The following is a 13,104-nucleotide window of genomic DNA, read 5'->3' as shown; positions in this document are numbered from 1 at the left end:
TAAAGGTGGAAGGAAACTTAGAAACTATGAACTCAATTCTCTTTTAAGGAAAGTGAATGATGGGTCAGCATAGGGTCTAATAGTTTATTGGAACCAGAAATCACCCTTGAATTCAAACTTCCTGTCACACCATCTGGTCAGCTTCTCACTAGCCCTACACTGCTTTGGCACTACTCTTACTGCATTGTTGTTCAGTAGAATCTCATATTTTTACGCACTTCACTTTATAACATCATAATACACAATAATCAAAACATTTTATCAGGTCAAGTTTGTGACTGATTTTAAGGGATGGGAGCTCACACTAAATAGCCTTCAGGACACCTTTCAGCTATCTCTAATAAGATGCTAAGCAACATTGAGACTACACTAAGATGTTGCATGATGAAAGTTGTGAAAGTGAGTGGACTGTGGAAAATAAATAAAAATAGCAAAGTCTCTCTACCTCTGGAAATTTTCAACACTGGATTTATAGATTTGTTTGAAAACCATCTTAACTTTCTACATTATTATTGTCTATTCTAAATACCCTGGTAGTCAACATTGTCAAAGCTGCGCTCTTAGAAGTGCTGTTATTGAAGAAGAAAAAGAAAGTTTTTCCCACTTATTCAGTTTTAAATGCATGATGTATTAGAGAAACTTATCATTATGATGAATTTAAACAGAAGTTTGGATCCTTTAAATTATTTGATTTTTCTCTCTCAAAACAAACAAACAAAGAAACAAACAAAAAACCAGAAACAATAAAGACATATAGTCCAATACGAGGAATCCACTATACAAAAGGAGAAGAGTGGTTTCATTGGAAGATGGATCAAAACCTAAGAAATTTCTCCATCACAATTTTTTTCTAAATTTTACAGCAGATGAGATATTATGTGTTCAATAATTTAACAAGACAGGGTTACTTTCCCCCTTGCCCATCCCCCATGGACTCATATACACAAATACCAGATCCTTGCTTTATAACCCAAGGAAACCTTTCCAAAGGCCAGAGGCATATAGGATGAAAATCTGTTCTACAGCTCTAAATAGTACATGTTGGATCTGTTTAGGGATTTATTAGTAAAAACACTCCGAGTAAAATGGAAAGAGGATTTGATAGAGAAGAAGCATTTCCATCAAGAGAAGCTAAACAATAGTTTCCTCAGATTTTGAAACCACTCCCCCAACACGTGATTATTCTCTAATTCCCTGGCTGAACAAATAACCATTTTAATTAGACTCTGAGGCAAGCAACATTGTGTCCATGGTAACAGGTATAAAAAGAACTTAAAAAAAAGGGAAAAAAAGGAAAAAAAATGTGATAACTGAAAATGTGTTTAAATCATGATAAAAGGATTTAAACAGATGTTATTTTTTTCAAAGTGTTATTTTAAAAAAGAATTTTAAAGGGCTCTTGATATGAGAAAAAATCATTTTTGGATATGTCTGTAGGGAAGTTTCTCACTCCTAAATGCTGTAGTTCATGATTGCCATGGGTGAGTTGGGAAATGAAAGGGGTGTCGGGGGGCAGAAATCAGAAAGGAAAACCAAGGTACCTTTAGTTAGATGCTTAAATTCAAGTGAGTTAAAGTGTCTTTGGTGCGACTTAAGAGATTGTGTGTTTAGCAGTCCTTTTTATTAAAGTTTGTATTCGGGCAAGACAATGCGCAGGACTTGAGTTTTAGAGACAGATTGGAGGAAGGATAAATCTGGACATATTGCTTAGCAAAGGGAATGAAAGGCAAGGGCATGGAGCAGTGCTTCCTGAAATGGGAGATACACTTTCTGCAGCTTTAGACAGAAACAACCATGCCAAATGATTTTTTTAGACTATGAATTTGACCTTCTCTCTACTGTATGTATTCATACTTTAAAATGCACACACACCCACACAGACTGTATCTATCATCTATCTATCTATCCAACATCTTCATATTAAAAGGGAAGTGGGTAAGGGATCATCCTTCCCCTAGTAATCCAGATTTTCAGAATCAGTAGGAAGCCATTATGAAGAAGGACAAAGTAAGAAGAAGGCTTGACTCCTGTTTCTTTCTTCCTTTTCTGCCAACAATTGCCTTCTCTAGGAACAGTGATTCTGTAACTTTGTTTAAATGAGTAATAACTCACTAGAGTTAAATGTTCCTTAGAGGGCCCCGGCAAGTTCCATGGACTAAGCGAAGGGTAAAGTTATAAGAGGAAACCCAGAGAGAGTGGGAGGAAAGGAGACTTGGAACTGGCAGAAGGATGGCTTATTTTGGCTGGACTCCTCCTGTAGTTTAAATACCTACTGATTGAAGGCAAATTGGACGTTAAGGAAGGCTAGAGTGCCCATGTAAAGGAAAACAAACAAGCAGTGACCCTAAGTTGGTCTTGGAGGAAGTCAAACCTCTTGTTGCTTTGCCTCAGATGTTGAAAGAACCTAAATATTGCTTTGCGTGCAACATAATTTTGAGTTCTTTGGGTTTTATAAATAAACTGGTTATCTGAGAAAATACCAGCCCGTGGAGGTAAACTCTGAGGAGCAGAAGAAAATGTGGGAAAATGAATTTAAAAGAATAGATTTTAAAGGACTATTTTTTAAAAAAAGTTTTTATTTATTTTTTATTTTTTTATAAACATATAATGTATTTTTATCCCCAGGTGTACAGGTCTGTGAATCGCCAGGTTTACACACTTCACAGCACTCACCATAGCACATACCCTCCCCAATGTCCATAACCACACTCCCCCCGCCCAGCAACCCTCAGTCTGTTTTGTGAGATTAAGAGTCACTTATGGTTTGTCTCCCTCCCAATCCCATCTTGTTTCATTTCTTCTTCTCCTACCCCCCAACCCCCCTGTTGCATTTCCACTTCCTCATATCAGGGACTATTTTAAATGTGTACTCTGATCCAATGTTTAAATTAATAAGCTCTTAAGATTGACTAAGTCTCTATTTACTACATGGGACAAAGATTAAAACAGCATGGCAATTATTACAATACCTTCTATATCGAACAGGGAATTATACTTCATATATCATTTAGTGACTTGATATAGTAGCTACATAAAGAAATTCCCAATTCTATACTCAAACACATACAAACTCACACACACATATAAACACATTTTCATGCAAACACACACACATATATATTCACTCCTCCATGCAAACAGGAAAAAAAAAAGTTGCTGCACCATAGTCATACATGTGATCTGTAGACTAGAGGGATCACAACGTCGGTATAAACAATACCTACATACAATTGCATTTTACACCCTGAAGTTATGTTTTACCTTGTCTCAATTAACCTAAAAGCAAAATCATAGGTGTTGTTGAGACATTACTAATAAAAATCTTTTTCTCTAAGTGTATTTTTGGGGAAATTATTTCCAGAATATTAAAAGGTGCCTCTGTGGATAAGGGTCCCCTCATCATGTATGTTTAAGAAATGATGGTTTAAATACAGTCTTTCTTCATGAAAACATCTTTTCAAGATTTTCTTTTAAAGATTTTATTTATTTACTTGACAGAAAGCGATCAAGAGAGCACAAGCAGGGAGAGCAACAGAGGGAGCTGGAAAATTATACTCCTCCTCACTGAGCAGGGATTCCTGACATGGGGCTCGATCCCAGGACCCTAGGATCATAACCTGAGCCAAAGGCAGACATTTAACTGACTGAGCTACTCAGGTGCGCCTCAAGAATTTTAATTTGTTTATTATGAATCTTTGAATGAGAATGAGTTCTTCAGTATTTGCCAAACAAATTTGTTCATAGAACCTTATTTTTCACAGCACTTTTGAAGGGTAATATAACGCAAGATGGGGAACCATGGCAAAGAGGAAGGTGATTTGGTTCAAAAAATACTGCGCGAAGAGCTTTGACAATGAATGCTAGTTACATCTTTTGGTACACCTCCTAGGCCAAGCATTCTACAACAGCTTGCTTTATTCTTGGGACAACGTCATAAGATGCATATAAAAATATCTGCATTTAGTGGTTAAACAAAGATCCGGAGAGGTGTAATGTTTTTCCCCAGTTCATGAAGTGAACAGAGGAGTTGCAGCTAACATCTGAAACAGCTTTGTTTTTCTTGTAGCCTGTGCTCTACTAGGGATGACAAGCAGCCTACTGACTTATTTTTTGAATCCAAGTTTCATAAGGGTCCTAGCATGCTATGTGAAAGCAAGAACACACTTTTTAGAAAGCAGAGTAAGTACCTCCCTTCATGTCATAATTTCAGAAATGCCAGGAAGTTCCTGCTCCTCAAAATACATTCTCAAGACATCTAGATAATACAAAAATTCTGAATGGCAATACTTTGCTTAAAAGATTTATTTTCTCCCTTGAAAATTATAAATATTCTTGTATATACTTGAAAGATGTCTCAATACTTTCAAGGTGTTCCCAGATATGACTGAGCAGAGCTTGGAAAAAAACTAAAAACAAAGACAAAACCAAACAAAACCAGACACCTTACAAACCTCTGGACCTTTTAAAACACAGCATATAAGGTTATGGAATCCAGCCTACTCTGTGCTCAGTGGGGAGTCTGCGTGAGATTCTCTCCCTCTCTCCCTGCCCCTCCCCTACTTCTTCTTGTGTAAACTTTCTCTCTCAAATAAATAATCTTTTTAGAATAGTGAATAATTCAAAATAATATTTGAGTATATAAATAGGGATTTTTTTTTAAAGATTTTATTTATTTATTTGACAGAGAGAGATACAAGTAGACAGGCAGGCAGAGAGAGTGAGAGGGAAGCAGGCTCCCCGCCGAGCAGAGAGCCCCATGCGGGACTCGATCCCAGGACCCTGAGATCATGACCTGAGCCGAAGGCAGCGGCCTAAACCACTGTTTTTTAACTGACTAAATTTATTCATTGAATGAGTATAATGAAACATAAGAACTAGATTCTTGGTTTTTTTTTTTTTTGATTGGTCGATTTTCTGGGCCCATTGACTTGATTCAGTCTAAAAACTAGGAATCATTTAAATATCACTTTAAGTGGCTAGCTTGTGATGACTCACATTCATTGATATATTTTAGAAGATATTTTTCTACTTGCATATTAAAGATTTTCCAATTTCCAGCTGCAAAATCTCTGTTTCTTTAATAGTATAAGAATTCATCAAAGAGCAATTGTTTTCACATAAAATGAAAACCCTAAATCATCATAATATTTTAAAACCAAAATTAATTTCTCTATTTTCTGCAATGACAAAAACAATTTTAAGTTGTATCTAAATGGAGTTGTTGATATCACAACTTTGTTGTTATAAGATAAACCAAACAGGATGATATAATGGCTTTTATTTTATTATACTTTTTATGGGTTTTGGCCATGTTATTCAAAATATGTGTGTTAAAGGAAAATAAAAGAATTACCTTTAACTGAACCATGTAGACAATTACCTTTGAAAAAAACCTGGATAACCATATTAGAAGGTATTACAATAACTGAAGAAAATTATCAGCCCGGTTCCATTTTGCTCATTATCTAGTATTTCCCTCTCAACAGAAAACCACACAACCCAGAAACATATTGAGCTATATGAAATTGCCAATACTCAATCATGTTTTTCTATAAAAAAGGACAATTACTTATGGTTTCATTAAATAGTAAGTCAGCCTGCAATTGCACTACTGGGTATTTACCCCAAAGATACAGATGTAGTGAAAAGAAGGGCCATCTGTACCCCAATGTTTATAGCAGCAATGGCCATACTTTCCAAACTGTGGAAAGAACCAAGATGCCCTTCAATGGACGAATGGATAAGGAAGATGTGGTCCATATACACCATGGAGTATTTATGCCTCCAACATGGACGGGACTGGAAGAGATTATGCTGAGTGAAATAAGTCAAGCAGAGAGAGTCAAGTATCATATGGTTTCACTTATTTGTGGAGCATAACAAATAACATGGAGGACGTGGGGAAATTGAGAGGAGAAGGTTGTTGAGGGAAATTCGAAGGGGAGGTGAACCATGATAGATTATGGACTCTGAAAAACAACCTGAGGGTTTTGAAGGGGCGGGGGTGGGAGGTTGGGGGAACCAGGTGGCGGGTAATAGGGAGGACACGTATTGCATGGAGCACTGGGTGTGGTGCAAAAACAATGAATACTGTTACGCTGAAAAGAAATTTTAAAAAAGTGAAAAAAAAAAATAGTAGGTCAGTTATGTAATAGCAGATAGTCAAGTGAATATTACCAAGTCTAGCAAAAAGCACATGCTCTTCAAAAAACAAAAGAAAAAGAAAAGAGAAGAATCCCAAAGAACAGGCAAATTTACAGATAAGTAAACATATTCTTTGCAATTCAAATAATTTTCTCAATTTAATAAAACTATAGACCATCTTTTGTTTTATAGGATGTTAATGAAAATGAGTTTTATTATCATAACTTCTTCTAATTTTCAATTTAATGCAATGTCTTCTTCTGATTGCTCCATGAAAATAGTGTGGGCAGCATTTTTGATGCTCTGGAGTCTTCTAAACCCTGGTTACTATGCATAGCACTAATGTTTATGATACAAATATTATAGGACCCTGAAGCTTGCCTATTCATTGAGAAATAAATTTTTAAGAAGGACTTGAATAAATACCACAGAAGCTACTACAAAAATAGACATACCTTAATTCTCGGTAACATCGGCATGATCTTTTGATCATACCCACCATTATCAAAACATTTCCAGATATGGGATATTGAGATGATTCCAAGAGAATATTTCCAAGATCTGAAATTTTAAAATAAAAGGTAATATTTATATTTGCAACGACTAACACAGCTTCCTCATAGAAGTGAGTTATGGGGTAAAAAAATCAAGCAAAGTAAGTTCAATATGCTGGTAAAATGTGTTAAAATTATGGATGTTATAAACATCCACTGAAGCAGTCCATTCTATGTATTAGTAATTCAATAATGGAGTCAGGGAAAAGGGTCACCAACATTTTAGATGTTAGAGACAAACCCAGATATTTTAATTCTTCAAAGCTTCTCCTAACTAGTCAATCTCTTTCATCTTGTGAATCATCCTAAAGCAGAATATCTGTATCATAAAATGCTTCCATGTAAAGGTGAATTTATTTCACCTGGAGCATGTCAAAATAGGAATAAAAAAATTATAGGACTTTTTCATTATTTTGCTTCTCACTTTCTTCTATTTTTCTTCATCTTTTATTAAGTTGATGCTGCCCTGGGACACCCATTATAATTTTTGTCATTTAGTGGTGGCAGGTGGTGGGGGTGAGGGAGAGGGAGATCTTACAGAAGTAAACCTTATATGTTTCAATTTATCATTCAATAACAAATGTTATTTTAGTATGTTTCACAGGCAGTAAGCCTAAATTTACAATAGTGACCCGACCACATAGCCTTAAAAAACAATTTCCTCACTCCCAAACTACAGAAAATAAAACAACAACAAAAAAATAACAACAACAACAACAAAAAGAAAACAGAAAACAATCCTTGTTCTCAACTGATGAGATCAAGCATCTGTTTTGAGACCTTAGTACATAGCTGTGCCCAGAAATTCTCCATGTCCATGGCCTACCCCAGATAGAAGGGATGCTTTGAAGGGAATTGCTAAATATCTAAGGTATACTGCTTCTCATTTCGCTCTGTGCTTAATTTTGTGTGTCAGACTTTAGCTAGGGATGCTGCATTAGATGAAACTAAGGGTAAGCTCAGGCAATACAAATTTAAGTGATGTCTTCAATTACTAAACATGCATCTTCCCATCTCAGGAAGATTTCTGTTCATCTTGTTCCCTGAAAATGAATTGTGCCAGAGATACTTAAGAGGTACTTACCAGGAAGTGTGCTCCAATGACCTTTTAAAACCTAAATAGCAGGGGCACTTGGGTGGCTCAGTGGGTTAGGGCCTCTGCCTTCTGCTCCCATCATGGTCCCAGGGTCCTGGGCTCCAGCCCTGCATTGGGCTCTCTGCTCAGCGGGGTGGGGGAGGCCTGCTTCCTCCTCTCTCTCTGCCTGCCTCTCTGCCTAGTTGTGATCCCTGGTAGATAAATAAAGTCTTTGCGGGGAAAAAAACACAAACCGAAATAGCATTTTTTTTTTAATGACAAGATTTAGCGAGCTATATTCTAATTCTATTTTATTTTGAGGAAGAAATTTTCACTGTCACCTTTTATTTTTAGATATTTTGATTTTAAATAAATTTTAATAATAGTTCAAACTTTTGCCAAAGTTAAAAAAAAATATGTTAAGGTCTTTAAAAATGCAGTGACTGCTTAGTTATAATACACTGTGATTATGGTTCAAAGTTCCAAAGTTTCTATTTAATGTAAATCGGTGTTGCTTTTCTAAATGTAGGAACTTTTTACCCTTATTATTTTTTGGTTTGTCTGCACGCCAGTCACAGAGAAGTTGGATTGCAAGTCATAGCTGTTCTTTCACAGTGATTCCAGTTAAAGTTTTGTTATATTTTTTGCTCATGTCAGAAATCTTGTATCTAAACTTAAATGGAAGTCACATATGCAGCCTTATGAGATCCCGAGTACCCTTTAAATGTTCCATGGGCCTCAGCCAAATGAATAATTGTCCATCAGCTTATGGTTCATTAGGGACCACAAATCAGTTGAGTGGGAGGTGTTTCATAGGAAACTATTCAAACCTACATTTTGCTAGATTCTTGATGAATAGAACAGCCTAGGATAAGAAACTTTCATCTAGGAGCTCCAAGGTAGTTAGGCTGGTGATAGCTGAGGCCTATAAAGCTAATTGGGCAGATAAGAAAGGGGGTAGCAATCTGGTCTGGACATAGAACGGAGACATTCCTTGGTGTTTATTGGCAAGTAGAAAACTTTGCTAGAAGGGCGATCTATAAATGAAATTCACTAAAGAATTAAACTTCAAGAAGACTTCTCCACAGAGAAATACATAGCAATAAACATTGCAATTTTGATTTTTGTTTCATTTTAATGGGAAGATTATTTTTAGTATATGTCAATTTTAAATTCTTTTATTTTTATTAGCATTAACCTCCATTGTAATTGATGTTTACTTTTATAGTCCTTTTATAAATTCAGTTTGACTAAATTTATTTTTAAGTATTATGTTCAATTAGGCTACTATTTTAAAGGAAAGAAAACTATAGCATATCTCTAAATAGATGATTCCTCCTGTCTATTTCTCCACCATTTTTACCCTATGCACATATGCTGAGAATTATTTTGTGGCGAGTTTTCTCTTTAGTCCCATGGAAATAGAAATACATATTGCAGGTTTCAGAAATTCATGAAGGAAATAATGTGCCTGTGTTAAGGTTATATGATATTAAGGAAAGCTTTGAAGGTACTGAAACTTACTCAAACAAAAGCAAAAGAAAAAAAGCCAAAACAAGGCAAAAATAACTTCATGCAGCATTCCAAGGAAGATTAGGGAGATGCAGAAATAGTCTGCAAGGATATTTTAGCTCCTACTGATTTTGATACTTGAAAAGTGAAAAGCAACCTAAGTATTAATTCAAATGGTAAGCTAGACTTTTAGAATCTTATATACATACAGTTTTGTTAATTAAAACTTACTTTGAGTAGATTAATCAAGTAACTGTAAAACAAACCATCTAGTCTTGCTTTCTGCATATTAGAGAATTCCATTAACCCAGAGAAATATAATGTCCTACATTTCCTTTGGAAGAACTCTAAAAGGCCTAGGAAGAAAAAGAGAGCTCTGGGAAATCTGTTAAAACACAGGTTACATAATGAAAGAAACTGATTATAATTTTAGAATGTAAAAGGAAGGTGTCCCTGATGGCATGAGAAATGGGACAGAACATTTCATGTATGAAGAAGGGGAAGCATGGGACTTTCAGTGTCTGTTCCTAGTGGCTAGTCTGGGCAGGCAACATCTAGGAACTGGCTGCAAGGACAATGTAATTATTTCACCACTTTTTTCTTTTAGGAATGTCATAGACAGAAGGAAGATAGAAGCTATCACATTAGCTAGGAAGAATTATTATATTCCCTATTTCCTTTTTAACAATGAAATCTTTTATAGCTGCAAGGATATATATATGTATATATATATATATATGCATATATGTATATATGCATAAATGTAGATACACTTATGATTCTCGAATTCTTTTTTTTTAAGATTTTATTTATTTATATGACAGAGAGAGAGATCACAAGTAGGCAGAGAGGCAGCCAGAGAGAGAGGGGGAAGCAGGCTCCCCACTGAGCAGAGAGCCCAATGCAGGGCTTGATCCCAGGACCCTGGGATCATGAACTGAGCTGAAGGCAGAGACTTTAACCCACTGAGCCACCCAGGCGCCCCCAAATCTAAAATTCTAAGTGAAACATACATTATATATTTATATAACTAGGAATTATTATTACATATAGTTAGAATTGTTGGTTTAAATCTACATGGTGTCTGAAGCTAATTTTGTGTACATAAGATTGACATTAGAATTTTAGGCCTCTTATTTATAAATCATAAAAGATTGGCTGAGTTTTAATCCACCTACCTCTATTTCTTCTTTTACATATTATAGTACATTGGTAGAGAATTTTTGTAATAGATGGAAGCTCACTACATAATTGAGACTGCTCTTTCTCCTAATAACATTCAACTTTGAAAAAAAAATATTTCTTTGAATTACATAGCAGAATTTTGAGTTATTGTTGAGAGGAATTGTTCACCTTGCCATCTTTGGCATCAAAATGCATAGATCTCAGAATTTCTCCAAGAATTCACACATCTAGTAAGAAAAAAAGCAAACTACACAGAACAGTTCTTCCACTGTGAAAAATAGCAAAATTCCACACCTACAACAAATTGCAAATTTTCACATATTTGCTCCAGGCAAACATTTGCAATTTTCACAGCAAATAAGGCTTTTGGCTCTAATACACATTTTTTGTCTTCTCCCCCCTTTGGAAAAAAAAAAAAAATCACTCTCCCTATTTTCAGAAAACCAGAAAAACACATGAGGCAAAATTTCTGATAATATGCTTATTCTAGGTATTTAATTTTGATACCAACCCACTTAAATGAAAAATATTAGTTCAATATGACTATACTTGATTCAAGAATCCATGAGTTTGTGCAGGAACTCTGAAAATGTAACTTAACTGTTATTGTGACCTGTTAATGTCAATGGGATTCCCAATTCTACTCTGATCAGAGGGATTGTTCCTAAAATGTTGTTGTCTAGTGCTTTCAGGAAATAAAATATATTCCTAGTAATCAAATAAAAACAGAAGTTGGGTTTCCCTGAAAAGACTTCTTTTTTTTTTCTTTTTTAAATTTAATTTTATTTTTTTAAAGATTTTATTTATTTATTTGACAGAGAGAGACACAGTGAGGGCAGAAGAGAGGAAGAAGCAGGCTCCCCACGGAGCAGGAAGCCCAGTGTGGGCTTGATCCCAGAACCCTGGGATCATGACCCAAGCCAAAGGCAGATGCTTAACGACTAAGCCACCCAGGTGCCCCCCCCCTTTTTTTTCATTTTAGTACTATAAAGCTATGGTCCTTAGTCAGGGACAATGGTGTTTTCCAATCAGCTATGAAGTATGGAGAATATTTTTTAATAGTACCTATGCAAGTATTTGTTTACATTAAAAACAAACAACAAGAACAAAAGCTACAAACCACAAAAGGCTAATCCTATACTAATCTCCTCTAGTTTACTTGTCTTCTAATATATTTTATGGAATGGGAATGACAGTTGCAGTATTATTACAATAAGTACATTGAAAATTGTGCTTAACCCACTCATGAGAGAATGTTTGTTAGGACATCATTCACAGCCTTTTGTCTTATGGTTAAAACAAAACAAAAGCAAACCAAAAACAAAAAGAAAGGTTGAAAATTGCCTTTAAGTGATAGGGAGAAGGCTGTTCATTTAACCAATGCTACTTTGAGTTTTCAAACCTACAAATCCTATTCTATGTTATTCAGTTGATTTACTATGAATTACTTTATTTTATCCAGTAATGCAGATATGTGTTGTGGTGTGTGTGTGTGTGTGTGTGTGTGCTGCATGATAGAGAACTTTCCGTTGCACATCCATCTGATTCACTCCTAGTGTCTATATAAGATCTGTAACTTATTCTGAGGGAAATCATCTGAAAGTACAGAACAGCTCAGGTCCTGCTTTTCTTCAAAACATAGCTTTTTCCTTTTTTTTCCCACCACAGGGAAAAGAAAAAATTCCCACCTCTTTTGCTTGTTTTTTAAAAGACCAAGCACAATTTGACCTCTGACTACCTTACCAAGTCCCTCTTCCCTATCTTTCCTCCATGCATCTTTTGTGGTACCAATGCCTGAATATTATGACAGTTTAATCCCACTTGGATGTCTTTACTTATGCTTGTCTGGCATATTCTTTCCTCATGCAGTTTCCCTGCTGAATGCCTCATCAACCAAGGCAGCTAATAGGTCATTATTTTTAAGTAAAATTTTCACAACCTCCCTATTTGGAACTCTTTTCCTATCTCCGTATCTGTACCTCAATGATACTTCTTTGCCCATTAACTCATAATCATTCACTTGTCAAATTTTTACTGAGTTCCTATTATTGCCAACATCTGGTAAATACAAAGGTTATATGACATAGTTCTTGACTTTTAAGAATTCTCCATGAGGCACATTGTCCCAGTCCAGTTATATAGGCAACCTGAAGGGCAGACTATTTCTTTATCACTTAGTAGTGCTTTAAAATGGCAAGTTCTTACAATACTTTTTCAGGGAGCGCCTGGGTGGCTCAGTGGGTTAAAGCCTCTGCCTTCGACTCAGGTCCTGATCTCAGGATCCTGGGATTCAGCCCTGCATTGGGCTCTCTGCTCAGAAGGGAGCCTGCTTTCTCCTCTCTCTCTGCCTGCCTCTCTGCCTACTTGTGATCTCTGTCAAATAAATAAATAAAATATTTAAAAAGATACTTTTTTCAGTAAATTACAATGCTTCACCGTAGGAAGAATACACAGACCCAATTTTATTGAATTTGATTTATGGCATAAAGAACTCAGAATATGAGAATTATTCATATCAATGTAGTTTTTAAAAGAACAATTATCAGGATACCTGAGTGGTTCAGTCAGTTAAGCAGCTGCCTTCGGCTCAGGTCATGATTTCAGGGTCCTGGGATTGAGCCCCATATCAGGCTC

Source organism: Meles meles, chromosome 9 (assembly GCF_922984935.1).
Source record: "Meles meles chromosome 9, mMelMel3.1 paternal haplotype, whole genome shotgun sequence".
NCBI classification, from domain to species: Eukaryota; Metazoa; Chordata; class Mammalia; order Carnivora; family Mustelidae; genus Meles; species Meles meles.
Note: the sequence above shows the minus strand (reverse complement) of the source record.